Raw genomic sequence first — 15,216 nt, 5'->3', positions numbered from 1 at the left:
TTTTCAAATATGATATATATGTTTGCTCACTTATAGTGGTCAAATAAGTTTGCAAATATGATATATACGTTTGCTCACTTATAGTTTGCATTGGGTATGGGGGACAGGTTGTAAGCAGGCAGGGTCATTATAGCCTAAGTCTTAGTTTTAAGACTAAGTCTTTTAATACTAAGATCTTTTCAAAACTAAGCTTTTCCTCACACCCTTGAGTTGCATGATGTGTGTGGTGCACTCTCATGAGGAATCCCATTATGGCTCAGATAAGTTAATTTGTATCAGAGACTTCCTTGTTTGTATATTGGATTAAAAGTTTTGATTTCTACACTATAAAGTGGGGCAGAGGAGCCCATGCAGGAGGAAAGCAGAGAAAGGCCATGTGGAAGAGAGGAGAAGCAGCCAAGATGGCAGAGTGCTGAAGGAGAAGCCAGTTTGTGCAGAGTTTGTGCAGAGAGAAGGAAATGGGGGACAGAGATGAATAAGGCTGGTGAGCTAGAAACCTTTGATTCTAGGAAATTCAGATAAGTCAGTGGCTTTGGGAGCCCCAAATGGAAAGGGAAGTGTTTTCCCACTGTGTGTATTTCTTGCTTGCCAGGTGCAAGCTAGGATTAAAGCTAATGGCCCACCAGTTATTGGCCCCGTTGTTTCATTACCATCCATCTGAATCAAATGCAAACCTGCATGGGCCAGGTAGCTGTGATGGTGGCCTTGGCTACTGGCCCTACATTTGGCATAGTTGGCAGGATTTGAAACAGATTATTATGGAGCCACGACCACCTTTGAATGGTGGAGTAGGGGACTGGCTGCTGTTATGGTTCCCCATGGCTGTCCTTTTGGGGATTGTAGGCTGGCTGACTTTTACAGCCATGTGTGAGGAAACCAAGAGCTCTGTGGAAGAGGCTGCCCAGGACCTGGAAACCGAGCAGTGGAAGGAGCTGGAACAAACGTAGGAGAGATGCCGACCCTGGAGCTAAAGCAAACATGGGAGGAGGTTGACCAGGTTCGTGAGATTCGCTTGGAAATGGAGCAGCTGATGGAGAAGGCATCACAGGTTTGTGAGTTGCAGATTGCCCTGGACATTGTGGAGAGCCAGCAGTGGCAGGAGGCCGGGGTTCAGGCCAGGGCTGGGGCTGCAAGGCCCACAGAGAAGAAGGCAGTGAGAGCTTGTGTTTGCAGTTCTTCTTTGGAAGATGAGGAGAATCAGGCTGGAGTTTCAATTCAAAGTCTCCAGAAGATGAGAGCCCAGCAACAAGGAATACCTACTACACCCCTGGTAGGTCTGCGATTTTGGGACATAGGGGTGGATGCCATCACGCTCTCTGGAGCAGAGATGGAAATGCTGACTGCCATTGCCACGGGCTCCTCTTTGGGACAATGTAAGACCTACCAGGATGACAGGGATGATGGGGGTGGCTGAGGCTTCATGTGCATGGACTGATTCCTGGACTATGACCGGAGTGGGCACTGGCTCCTTTGTTGGATGGACATACAGATTTTGGACAATGTGAAATACCCTGATGGGGGTGGGGAGTGGCTTTTCTAGAGGCCCTTCCCCTGTCCCAGGAGGTTTTTCCCATGACTAGAAAGAAGTCAGAGGACATTTTGCGGTTTTGGCAAAGTGCTCAGAGACTGGTGAAGTATATACCTTTGTAATTGTTGAAATTGTATGATTCGTCATGTTGTAATTTGTGTAATGTGACTAATTTCTCTGTGCAGGAATACCTGTGCTTTAGATTGTGAAGCGAGCAAAAGGGGTGGAATATTGGTCAAATAAGTTTGTAAATATGATATATATGTTTGCTCACTTATAGTTTGCATTGGGTGTGGGGGACAGGCTGTAAGCAGGCAGGGTCTTTATAGCCTAAGGCTTAATTTTAAGACTAAGCTTTTCCCACCCTTTTAAAACTAAGATATTTTCAAAGCTAAGCTTTTCCCCACACCCTTTATTGTTGCATGATGTGGGGTGGTGCACTCTCATGAGGAATCCCATTATGCCTCAGATAAGTGACTTTGTATCAGAGACTTCCTCGTTTGTATATTGGATTAAAGGTTTTGATTTCTACACTGTAAAATGGGGCAGAGGAGCTCATGCTGGGGGAGATCAGAGAAAGGCCATGTGGAGGAGAGGAGAAGCAGCCAATATGGTGGAATACTGAAGGAGAAGCCAGTTTGTTCAGAGTTTGTGCAGAGAGAGGGAAATGGGGAGCAGAGGTGAATAAGGCTGGTGAGCTAGAAACCTTTGATTCTAGGAAACTCGGATAAGTCATTGGCTTTGGGAGCCCTGAATGAAAAGGGAAGTGTTTTCCCACTGTGTGTATTTCTTCCCCTCCAGGTGCAAGCTAGGATTAAAGCTAATGGCCCACCAGTTATTGGCTCCATTGTTTCATTACTGTCTGTTTGAATCAAATGTGAACCTGCACGGGCCAGGCGGCTGTGATGGTGGCTGTGGCTACTGGCCCTACAAGCCTAATAAATACTGTAGCATTTGAGCTATAAGGCTATATGTGGTAAAGGAATGGTGACAAGAGAGGTCAATAACAAAGAAACTTTTATGAAGGAAATGGTCTCCTTCACAGACATTAAGGAGTGGAGGTGGAGAAGATTTAAAAAGGGGGAGTGAGGAAGAAGAAATGCAGAAAAGATTACCAACACAAGTGAGAGAGTTAGAATTTATCAAGCATAATGTGGTTAGAGGAGAATAATTTGGTGATAAGGATTTGGGTGGGGTGAGGTGGGGTAAAAAGCAAGATGCATATGATGTAGAGTAACTAGAACTGAAACTAGATAGATAAGATGGAGCTCAGTTCTGTAGGATCCAGAGAAACATGCAAAAGGATTTGGACATGATATAATAAACCAGAAAGCCACCGTAGATTCATGGATCAAGAACAACAAAAGACTGAAGGCAAGTGTTATCTAAAGATGATTTGCTTAATATACAGAATGGTGTGGAGAAGAACAAAATCCGCTAAGAAGATGTAAGAAATACTGTGCAGGCGGGGGAATAAAGAGTCAAAGTGGTAGAATCTGGAAAAATTTTTAAAAAAGAAGCAACTTAGAGAGGCATCTGGGATAAAGAAATAAGAGAACTAGGAACACAGATAAAAAATTATTTATGACAAACCCTATATCATTATTTATATTCTAAATTATTTTTAGTTGTTCTTATAATTATGTCATGTTTTAACTATTCAACTGGACTCTTACATGCTAAGGGCAAATGTTTTATACTTCTTTATAATTCACAGGAGACAGAATGAAGCTGGGCATATAAGAGAATCACTAAATCATCATTAATGGACTGGCTTAAGAATTTTCTGCAGACATGAGAGACATTCACCTCATATTTTTAAGAAAGTTTAGAAGAGAAAGAAAAGTTAATCACATGATAGGAAAAGATATAAATTTGGTGAGATACCCAAAATGGTTGTTGATAGCAAACAAATTCACCATAAATTCACTTAAGAAAGCTATATATATATAATTAGCTTCATTTTCCTGATACTAGAATTGATTGAAAATGGAAAATTTTAGTGAATTATTCTCATTTTTTTTAACAAACTTTTATTGATGGCCACATCTTGTCTTTATGGAATCAAAGAACATATTTTCCTAACTAAGCTGATTTTGGCATAATATAGACAAATAGAACTATAATATGCACAGTCTTCATTTTTTAAATTATTTGAGTTACTCTTAATAATCTAATATTGAAATATTATTTGAAACATAAAGAATATACTTTAAACAAAATTTATATATTTGAATTCAAAATCAAGTCATAACAAATGTTCAATTTTGTTGTTGCTTGTTTTTGTTTATAATAGCAAAATATTGGAAAAAAACAAAATATCCATCAGTAAGAAACTGGTTAAATAATATTATGGTACTTTTATATAATTATACATTATTATACAACTCTTTAAAATAATTAGTTTAATTTATATACCTATTATAAAAATATCTCCAAGATAAATTGTTCAATATAAAAACAAGGTTTTTTTGTTTGTTTGTTTGTTTGTTTTTTCTGAAGCTGGAAACGGGGAGAGACAGTCAGACAGACTCCCGCATGCGTCCTACCAGGATCCACCTGGCATGCCCACCAGGAGCGATGCTCTTCCCACCAGGGGGCGATGCTCTGCCCCTCCGGGGCATTGCTCTGCCACAACCAGAGCCACTCTAGCGCCTGGGGCAGAGGCCAAGGAGCCATCCCCAGTGCCCGGGCCATCTTTGCTCCAATGGAGCCTTGGCTGCGGGAGGGGAAGAGAGAGACAGAGAGGAAGGAGGGGGGGGTGGAGAAGCAAATGGGCGCTACTCCTATGTGCCCTGGTCAGGAATCGAACCCGGGTCCCCCGCACGCCAGACCGACGCTCCACCGCTGAGCCAACCGGCCAGGGCGTAAAAGCAAGGTTCTAAACAGTGTGCACAGTACACAATCCGTTGAATAAAATACATGAATACTTGAAACACACACATATATGGCATGTATATATGCATATATAAATTTACTTGTGTAAGCATGGAATATTTCTGAATGGATACATGTGAAACTGATATTTCCTCTGAGGAGAGGAACTAGGTGGCTGAGACATGGTTAGTAATGGGGGAAGGGCACTATGAGCAGGAGGAGGAATATTTAATTTTCACTATATACCTTTTGTGCATTTGAACAGTATACATAAACTGTTTTCAAAACATGAATAAAATTAAAATTAAATTAAATGCAATCACATTTTATTTATAAAAATTACTTTTTTGTAGAATTACTGTCATTTTGTCTTTCACATCTAGATTATAGACACTTAGCTTTACAAAAACTGCTCTTAGACTTATTTTCAAATGTGCTTTGCCTTCAAATGAATGAACTAAAATGGAATAGGTGGGAAGCAATCGTAAGTAATATATTTCATGCTTGAAGATGAATATTTTGTCCTACTTTAATCAGAATATGAATATGGAGTCATTGTTGTCTCCTATCCTCAGCTTACCTCCTGCCATGGTCTATGACTATATTTACTCTAATTTTATTATTGTTAAATGTCAATTACTGACGTGACATTTATTAATATTAATAATAATTTTAAGTACGTTACATTTGTAGGTAGATTGCAATTTTCAAAGTGCTTTCAAATACATTAGCTGAATTAATCTACATAATTACCTTGGGAGGTAAGGAAGATAGTTACAATTATGACTAATTTAGAGATAAAGTAAAATGAAGCTTATGCTGTCTCATTTGGAGCCCTCTGTGTCCAAAAGCCGCCAGTAGCAGGATAGATAGAAAGACAGATATAAATTGGAGGCAGGAGACTGGTAAAAATGCTCAATACTGAACCAATGGTTTTAGCCTCTTTGAGTACACACTAATTCACTAAACTAAGGTTCCTCGGTGAGTGTGCGTGGCTTTTTGGCAAACAGCCCACTGAAACATGACTCCATAGGACATTCCGCACACACATTTTGTTTTGTTTTGTTTTTCTAAACCCATAAATGAAAGAGGATGAACCTTAACACATCCCTGTGGGATAAATGGGACTGGAACGTCATTAAATTCTAATATCATGTCTAAGCCCGAGAAACGCCAAGAAGTACAGAGCATTTGTGATGATAAAACAGGAAACGTTGCAGTTCATCTGGATCCTGACCACCAGCCCACAGACAAATCTATCAGCACCCAACATAATTAGAGCATTTGCACATTAGCTAGAGCACATGCTGCCATTTTATTTTAAAATATCATCTGAATTTCACAATTACTCTTTGGAAAATGAAGGTGTGGGGAGGGACTGTCAATATCAAGCACCCTGAACAACAAAGTGGAGATTGATAATTTTATTAGAAAACTTATCTTGAACCTCTGGAGGGAAAAATTGGGGTTTGAGCTAGTCTTTGAATTTGCTGCTCAAGCTTGATGTTTTGATTGAAAAAGTGGGAGCAAGGGATGTACTTTAGTGCTAATGTCTCAGTCTACATTCCTCCCTTGCATTTCCCTTTATAGCTGCTTATGTTTAATTATCCTTAAATATACTATATAATTGCTCTACTGAGTATAACATGACACTCATCTTAATATGCTATTTAAGCTATTACTTAAACTGCCTGCTTTTTCCTAAAGCTAGGTTTTATATGTTTGACACTAACCTCCCTGAGTAGAATTTCCAAATAAACTCTTTCTTTTCTATTGCAGACAAAGATTGTGTCTAGTGGTACAGCTAGATCAATTGGTTTGACTGAAAATATTGGTCAATTTCCATAAACTAGTATAATGAATCAGTAGAATTGATTGTTTGAGTGAATAAATCAGTTTATTTGACTATAGTGCCTAAGTATTATATACTATTATTACAAGTTTCATTATCCTCTTTTCCTGTTGACTTGTCTGTTTAATTAGACTTGTCAGAGAGCCAAGAGGGAGGGAGTAGAAGGGCAGCTTGATGAAAAGGACATTAAGTGTATCAACCCATATAATTAGGATCATAAAACAACTCATTAATTTCTATGAATAAAGCCATTATGGAATGTGTATGTTAAAGTTAATAAAATGGATTCTTTTGTCCACTCAACACAGAAACATTGAAATCACATTTCAAAATAATTTATTTTTATCACAACATTTAACCATTCAAAATCTACCAATGTCTCCTACATTTCCAACAGGACAAAATCTAAACTGCTCACGTGGAAACACAAAGGGATTCAAACATAGCCTTAAAACAAATTTTCCTGACTCTTTTGCCACTCTCATACTTTAACAACGCTGTATATCCAAGTTACTTTACTATTTGCCCCATTAACACAGTGCATTAATTTCCAGTTCTGCATCTTATCCTAAGCACTTTCCCTAAGTTTGGAATCATATAATAATAGTTAATGATAGTTATCATTTATTTAGTATGTACTTGTGTTAGGTACTGTTCTAAGGCATTTTTTATTAGCTTTATAGATAAATTTCCCATAGTCAAGCACCTTTTGACTAGTAAATCTGGGACCAGAACTGAGTTCAGTCTTATTTCACCATGCTCACAATGCCTCTCTAAAATCCTCCTGTTCTTTTCACCATCCTAAGTCCTATCTATCCCCCTAAAGCCAGTTTAAGTGATATATCCTCCAGAAAGTCGTTCCTAATAAAAGCGCAACTGATCTTTCCTTTCCCTGAAATCCTACAGCATTTACTATTTCTTTGAACCACTAATTTGGTTAATAGCATACATTGCTTTGAATATAAATTAAACCTCAACTTATATGGGTATGTCTACTCTCTCTAAGTAGATTTTTAAACTTCTGGAAGAAAAGGATCCTGCCTCACATAAACCACTATTTGAGATAGTGGGTGACACTGTGGAAAAAATAAACATAATCTCCAAATCAACCTTCTCATGGTATTCTTTCTTTTTTTTTTACTTTTTTAGATTTTACTTATTCATTTTTAGAGAGAGAGACAAGAGGGAGAGAAAGACAAAGAGAGAGAAGGAAGGAGGAGAAGGAAGCATCAACTTCCATATGTGCCTTGACCGGGGAAGCCCATGGTTTTGAACCAGCGACCTCAGTGTTCCAGGTAGATGTCTTCTCCATTGCACCACCACAGGTCAGGCAGTATTCTTTCTTTAAAAACAGGTGTTTCCTATAGGGTTCTTAAGTTATAATGAACAGAAGGAAGGTCTTGCGAATTTAAGCAAAAAGAGAATTTATCAGAAGGATATCTCAAAGATGGACAGGATATCTGGGAAACTAAGTTTAGAGAAGGAAGAAACTAAGCCAATTCTTAGATGTATGAGCAAAAGAGACTACACAATAATTTTATCTATATCCTATCATTGAACTGAATTCATTTTAATTGGTGTTGCATTTCTTTATCCTCTTATTAAAAAAAAAAACTTTGTTTTGTTATCTGTCTTGCTTTTGATCCTTGTGTCACTTAGATCAAGATTAAAATTCCCATGAAAGAGATACTGAATGGGCAAGTTTTGAACTCCAGCCCTAGCCAAAACTGCATGCACACCTTAAGGAAAAGAAAAATCCTCTAATGCAGGATTTCTCAACCTGAGCAGTATCAACTTTCAGTGACAAATAATTCTCTGTCGTGACTTGTTCTAGAATGATGTTTAGCATCATCCTTGTCTTCCACCCACTAAGTGCCAGGTAGCATATCCCCCAGTTGCGGCAACTAAATATCTCTCCAGACATTGGCAAATGCCGCTTGGGGATCACCCCTGGTTAAGAAACACTGTCATTCAGCGAACTTGGGTTACATGATATTCTAAGGTAATTGAAGATTTTGGAAAAGAAGACTTGGGAATAGTTTTCATGTGGGAAAACAAAATGGAGGTCCTTACTAAGAAAATTGGATCTAAAGAGAGCCAGGGGATCTTATTAGTACCCTTAAATGTTTCCTGTAATCATGAATGGAGATTAACCAAATCTAGCCAAAATAGTTGACTAGTTTTAAGATTTCATAAGTTAAACACAAAATAAATCCAGAAATTTCTGAGTTGTGGAAACATCATAAGCACAATAGTTTCTTTAGAAAGTAATCTCTTTCTACATAGACTTTTTAATTTTAAATTATGATTCACACCATTCACTGGTCACTTAGTGAATCTAAATTCCCATATATTATAAATATTTAATTACTAGGATTACTAGCCTGAGGAACCCTTAAATTAGGTAATCATCTAGAAAAAATACAAAACAAACACAATTACTTAATATTCATCATTATTCCTCCAAACTTACATGCCCAAACAAGACCAGTTTTTAATATAATATTTCTAATTTACACTGTTTCATCATTTTGCATACCCTACTTTGGCGAAGTTTCTTCTCTAGCCTGATTTTAGTCACCCAAGGTTATGTCCCTCTAATCAAAACTTGCACAAAGAAGTCTCTATGACTAAAAGCTTAGTATGAACTTAAGACATTTGTACCCAACTCCATGGAATTTACCATTTTTAAGAGTTTGGTAAAGCTTTCATCAGTAACTATTTTCCCCCTACACTACATATATTATATGTTGTTTAGAGTTTTTCTTTAGCTTTGCAATGTTTTTAAATAATTTCAGAAATGTTTAAGTACATTAACATATTTTATAATTAAATATTTTTGCTTAATTTCTGACATTTAGATAAGCATACTCTGTATATTTACAGTTGACAATTAAAAACATTAAGAAATAAAAAATATAAATTGGCATTTATCTAAAACAGATTTATATAAATTTAAGTTAACAATGAATTCATATATTTATATGTGTATAAATGTTAATCAATGCATTTGTAAGTATACATCAACTTTTGTAAATCTGTAAGTTTTAATGCATTGAAAGACATTCTCTTATTGGATTTATGCGTAATTTGAACTATTTATATTTATTTAATAATTTTACAAGCACATGTGTGTAGAATTCTTCAATTTTAGAAATCAGAATCAGGTTATTTAAATATTTTTTTGCTTATCTAACTGACAAGGAGTTTTGGAATGCATTCTTAATGAGAAAAAGGTACTTCCGTACCTATCCACCTTCTTTTACCAAAGTATATTTTTACATTAGGAACTGTTGATTTTTTTTACTTTTAAAAATATATACCATTGAATACTACTCAGTCATAAGAAATGATGACAATGGATCATTTACAACAACATGGATGGATCTTGATAGCATTATACGGAGTGAAATAAGTAAATCAGAAAAAACTAAGAACTGCATGATTCCATACATAGTTGGGACATAAAAACAAGACTAAGAGACATGGACAAGAGTGTGATGGTTACGGAGTAGGGGGGAAGGAGAGGGAGGGGGGAGGGGAGGGGCACAAAGAAAACCAGATAGAAGATGATGAAAGACAATTTGACTTTGGGTGATGGGTATGCAACATAATCAAATGTCAAAATAACCTGGAGATGTTTTCTCTGAACATATGTACCTTGATTTATTAATGTCACCCCATTAAAGTAAAAAAAATAAAAAAAGATTAAAAAAACCAAAATATAAAGAAATAATTTAGTATAAATAAAACTTGAAAAAAATATAAGTGTAAGATACAATTATTAAGAAATCAGTTATGGCCTGACCAGGCGGTGGTGCAGTGGATAGAGCGTTGGACTGGGATGTGGAAGTACCCAGGTTCGAGACCCCGAGGTCGCCAGCTTGAGCGCGGGCTCATCTGGCTTGAGCAAAAAAAAAAAGCTTACCAGCTTGGACCCAGGGTTGGTCGCTGACTCCAGCAAGGGGTTACTCAGTCTGCTGAAGGCCCGCGGTCAAGGCATATATGAGAAAGCAATCAATGAACAACTAAGGAGTCGCAACGCGCAACAACAACAAAAAAACTAATGATTGATGTTTCTCATCTCTCCGTTCCTGTCTGTCTATCCCTCTCTCTGACTCTGTCTCTGTAAAAAAAAAAATCAATGAACTTAGGTGTGTGTCACAACAAAAAAAAAAAACTGATGATTGATGCTTCTCATCTCTCTGTTCCTGTCTATCCCTCTGTCTCTGTAAAAAAAAAAAAAAGAAAGAAATCAGTTATGAAGTGAGACTAAGAGACATTGATAAGAGTGTGGTGGTTACGGGGGGAGGGGGGAGAGGGAGAGGGAAAAGGGGAGGGGCACAAAGAAAACTAGATAGAAGGTGACAGAGGACAATCTGACTTTGGGTGATGGGTATGCAACATAATTGAACGACAAGATAACCTGGACATGTTATCTTTGAATATATGTATCCTGATTTATTGATGTCACCCCATTAATAAAATAAAATTATTAAAAAAATAAAAAAAGAAATCAGTTATGTTATTATTAATTATTTTAAAATTATCAAATTTAAAAAGGTAGCTGTACCTCCTCTTCTACAGCTAGCTGCTTTTGAAAGATTGTCTGTAAATGTGGAATGATAGGTTTTAATACTTAGTAGGTAATTAAATATCAGGCAAATGTTGGGCCCCAGGACTCTTCCCTGAACTCCTGGCTACACAGTGGTGTTGGTAAACAGACAGGGTGGTTACCAGGAGAAGTTAATACAGATAAAGTTATTTTCCTCAAGATTCCAACAAGCATTGTTTTGAGTGATTATTGTATTCTTAATAATATCTTAAAAATGAGAATGCAAGTATATCTTAAACTAAAAACAAAACAAAATAAAAAAACACATTAATGACCATTAAAAGTCAAGCTTTGTTTTTATTTCAGCTTGTTATTAACTCTATCAATTAAGCACTATAGCAATTATTTTTATTTATTTTTGTGACAGAGACAGAGACAGACAGACAGAGGGGCAGTTAGAGATAGACAGACAGGAAGAAAGAGATGAGAAGCATCGATTCTTTGTTGTGGCACTTTAGTTGTTCATTGATTGCTTTCTCATATGTGCCTTGACTGTGGGCCTTCAGCAGACCGAGTGACCCCTTGCTCAAGCCAGTGACCTTGGGTTCAAGCTGGTGAGCCTTGCTCAAACCATGTGAGCCTGTGCTCAAGCTAGCTACCTTGTGGTTTCAAATCTGGGTCCTCGGTGTCCCAATCTAATGTTCTACCCACTGAGCCACCGCCTAGTCAGGCAAGCACTAGAGCAATTCATTTTTTATAAATATTTCTCCACCAAAATTCTAATATTCTCTGCCTTATTTAAAACAGAAAAGGACAGACTGACATATTATATGTTTATCAATTTTATCCAAAGAGAATATGTATTCTTTAGGTACTCCAACTATAATAGAATGTTTGTGAAGAGTTCAGATTAAAAGAGAAAGCCATTCTGCCTGACCAGGTGGTGGAGCATTGACCTGGGACATTGAGGACCCCAGTTCGAAACCCAGGGGTTGCCAGCTTGAACACAGGCTCACTAGCTTGAGCTCAGGCTCACCAGTTTGAGCATGGGGACTCTGGCTTTAGTGTAGGATCATAGACGTGTTCCTATGGTCTTTAGCTTGAGATCAAAGGTTGCTGCCTTAAGTCCAAGGTAGCTGACTTGAGCAAAAGGTCACTGGCTCAGCTGCAGGACCCTGGTCAAGGCACATATGAGAAGCAATCAATGAACAACTAAAGTGGTAAAACTATGAACTGTATCATCTCTCTCTCAGTCTGTCCATCTGTCTGCCTATCTGTCTGTCTGGCTCTCTCTCTCTCTTTCTCTCTCACACAAAAAAATCCTTACAACCTTCATTAAGAATAATTTCTTTTGTTAAATCGTTATTATTGATAGTGTTGGCTCTTACATTATATTTGGAGGATAAAATTCCTTAAAACCGCAGAGTTGTAGAAAGTGCTTTTAAAAAAAGACATATTTTTATTGTATTAAAAAATAATCCTGCCATCATTTGAAGCCATTTGCAACTACAAGATGTTCTTGGGTTACGACAAAGATTCATTTCTACAACAGTGGCATAACCCGAATTTTGGTGTAAGTGGAAATACACCCTAACACAGATGGAACATTTGCACTTTTAACAGTCTAAAATGGTGTAGGTAAGCATACTGGGGGATGCCAACTCCCTCACTCATACACCACGTTACTGCATGTTCTTCCTTCACACACAATCAAACTACTTTGCCCACGTAGTCCATAAGTACAATGCTAATAGCATAAGCCAAAACACTCATGTCTCAATTTTTTAAAGTTTTTATGGGAGTGTGCATTGTAAACTTGAAGCGTCATATGTTGAGACTGTTGGAACACAAGGACCTCTGTATTTTCCTTTACTAGCATATAACTTAAAGCCAGATATTTTCTTTCACAGCATAAATGATCCTTTAACACGTAGATGAAATTTGCCTGGGATGTCATGAGCAAGTTTGCCCTTACACAGCTCAGGATTTCTATAGCTACTGCTGCGGGCATCTTGCTCAGAGTATGCATCTTGCCTTGCAATTCAGTGGATGTGCCTTGAGAATTGTGAATAGTCAGGGTTGCTGTGAAGTTGTCCTGAGGTGTTTTTTTCCTTTAGATTCCATATTTATTTCCAGTAATATTTGATTTTTGAGCAGTATGAGAGTTTTAGGAAAGTTTGAGGATAAAGACAGGACAATTTCTTCTCAAAGCCTTTTGACACAGGGTCCTTCTTTGGAGAGAAGCATGTTTATCCAGCACAAATCTGTCCAGATATAAAACAACTTCTTCAATTTTGAAAACAAAATACAAATTTAGGGGAAATGAAAACTTAAACAGAGATTCTGATTGTAGTTTTTTTTTCTTCTCTCTCTTCACAGAGCATGCTTTTTCTTCACTTTGTCTTTATCCCCTCAAGTAAGATTTCACCTTCTGTCTCTAAAATAGTACTCCCTAGACTCTTACCTTGTTGATGTCCAACACATTCCAAATATGAGTATTACCAAATTATAGGAGATAGTGGACTTCTGGGAGATGTACTAAACATTAAAATAAATATGAAAGGTTAAACATAAAGAATGGATAAAATTTAAATTTGTTTAACTTTATGGAGATATAATGGAAATATAACATTATGTAAGTTTAAGGTGTACAATATGTTGATTTGATGCACTTATATATCACAAAATTGTTACTACCCCCATAGTTTTAACTAACACTCTATCATGCCTCATATTTACCATTTCTTGTTGTTGTTGTGAGAACTAAGATTTAAGATCTATCCTCTTAGCAACTTTCAAGTGTATGGATGGTACAGTATTATTAACAATAAGCCAATATGCTGTGCATTAAATTTCCAGAATTTATTCATCTTCCACCTGGGAGTTTGTACTCTTTCACTAACTCTCTATTTTTCCCCTCACTCCAAACCTTGGCAACCACCATTTTATTCTATTTCTATCAGTTCCACTTATTCTAGATTCTGCAAATAAATTATATCACCAAGTATTTCTCTGCCTAATTTTATTTAGCATAATGAACACAAGACCCATCTATGTTGTCACAAATGACAGAATTTCCTTCTGCATCATAGCTGAATACTATTCATATATATAACATCTTTATGGCATGGATAAATTTTTAACTTGCATCAAGATCCTGATTTGGATCTGTGATTAAAATTCCCTCATATTCTAGAAACTTGACACAGATAGCAGTGTTTAAGAACATAAGAAGATACACATGAATAGATAATTCTTGAGCTACACAAGCTTTTATTTGTCTAGTACATCTGGCTATTATGACATATAAAGAAATTAAAAGGCAGAAAAATAAAGGATTGGCTGAATATCATATTGAATAGTAGTGCCAAAGAAAATCAAAACTGATGTTTCCTGAATTGAAGTTTAATATTTTTGTCAATGCACCATGACTAACATTGCTTAAGCATACAATACATGCCAAGCTCTTGTACACTCATTCCCGCATTAAATCCCCACAATGTACAAAGTAATTCTTACTATTATCAATATTTAACAGATGGAATAAATGAGGCTAAAAGACTTGCCTCAAGTAATATTTCTGATAAATATATTATGGGTCCATGATTCAATTTAAGTCCATTTGACTTTTGAGTTTTAGCTTATAGCCACTACTTCATAAAGTCACTCCTTTTCCTTGTCATTTGATCTAAGCCTGTTTCTTCTTAATTTAAAATGTAGGCCCGGGCCGGTTGGCTCAGCGGTAGAGCATCGGCCTGGCGTGCGGGGGACCCGGGTTCGATTCCCAGCCAGGGCACATAGGAGAAGCGCCCATTTGCTTCTACACCCCCCCTCCTTCCTCTCTGTCTCTCTCTTCCCCTCCCACAGCTGAGGCTCCATTGGAGCAAAGATGGCCCGGGCGCTGGGGATGGCTCCTTGGCCTCTGCCCCAGGCGCTAGAGTGGCTCTGGTCGCGGTAGAGCGATGCCCCGGAGGGGCAGAGCATTGCCCCCTGGTGGGCAGAGCATCGCCCCTGGTGGGTGTGCCGGGTGGATCCCGGTCAGGCACATGCGGGAGTCTGACTGTCTCTCCCCATTTCCAGCTTCAGAAAAATACAAATAAAATAAAATAAAATAAAATAAAATAAAATAAAATGTAGCCTATTCCTCTGTAAGCATCACTAAAAAAAGAAATTTTATTGAATTGATAGGCTTTATGGTATGAAATGACAGAATAATTTTAGCTGTATCTACACAATTCTACAGGTTAAAAAGTGGGATGGGAATTCTATCTCAGATTATTTAGTGGTATTCCTTATTTCAATCTTAACAAAATTTATAGTTCTTTTTTTTATAGAAAAGTACTGTAGTAAACAAGTGTGTGACTGTGCTGGGATTAAAGATGTAAATTACACATTTGAAGAACA

At 37.3% G+C, this 15,216-nt stretch overlaps 1 protein-coding gene across 1 annotated transcript in view; it reads right to left on the bottom strand.

Moving 5' to 3' along the window:
• Nucleotides 1-15,216, bottom strand: part of IL1RAPL2 (interleukin 1 receptor accessory protein like 2) — a 624,194-nt gene that overhangs the window by 348,296 nt on the left and 260,682 nt on the right. The window lies entirely within an intron of this gene.

Source organism: Saccopteryx bilineata, chromosome X (assembly GCF_036850765.1).
Source record: "Saccopteryx bilineata isolate mSacBil1 chromosome X, mSacBil1_pri_phased_curated, whole genome shotgun sequence".
Classification (NCBI taxonomy): domain Eukaryota; kingdom Metazoa; phylum Chordata; class Mammalia; order Chiroptera; family Emballonuridae; genus Saccopteryx; species Saccopteryx bilineata.
Note: the sequence above shows the minus strand (reverse complement) of the source record. Positions and strands in the feature narration are given on the sequence as shown.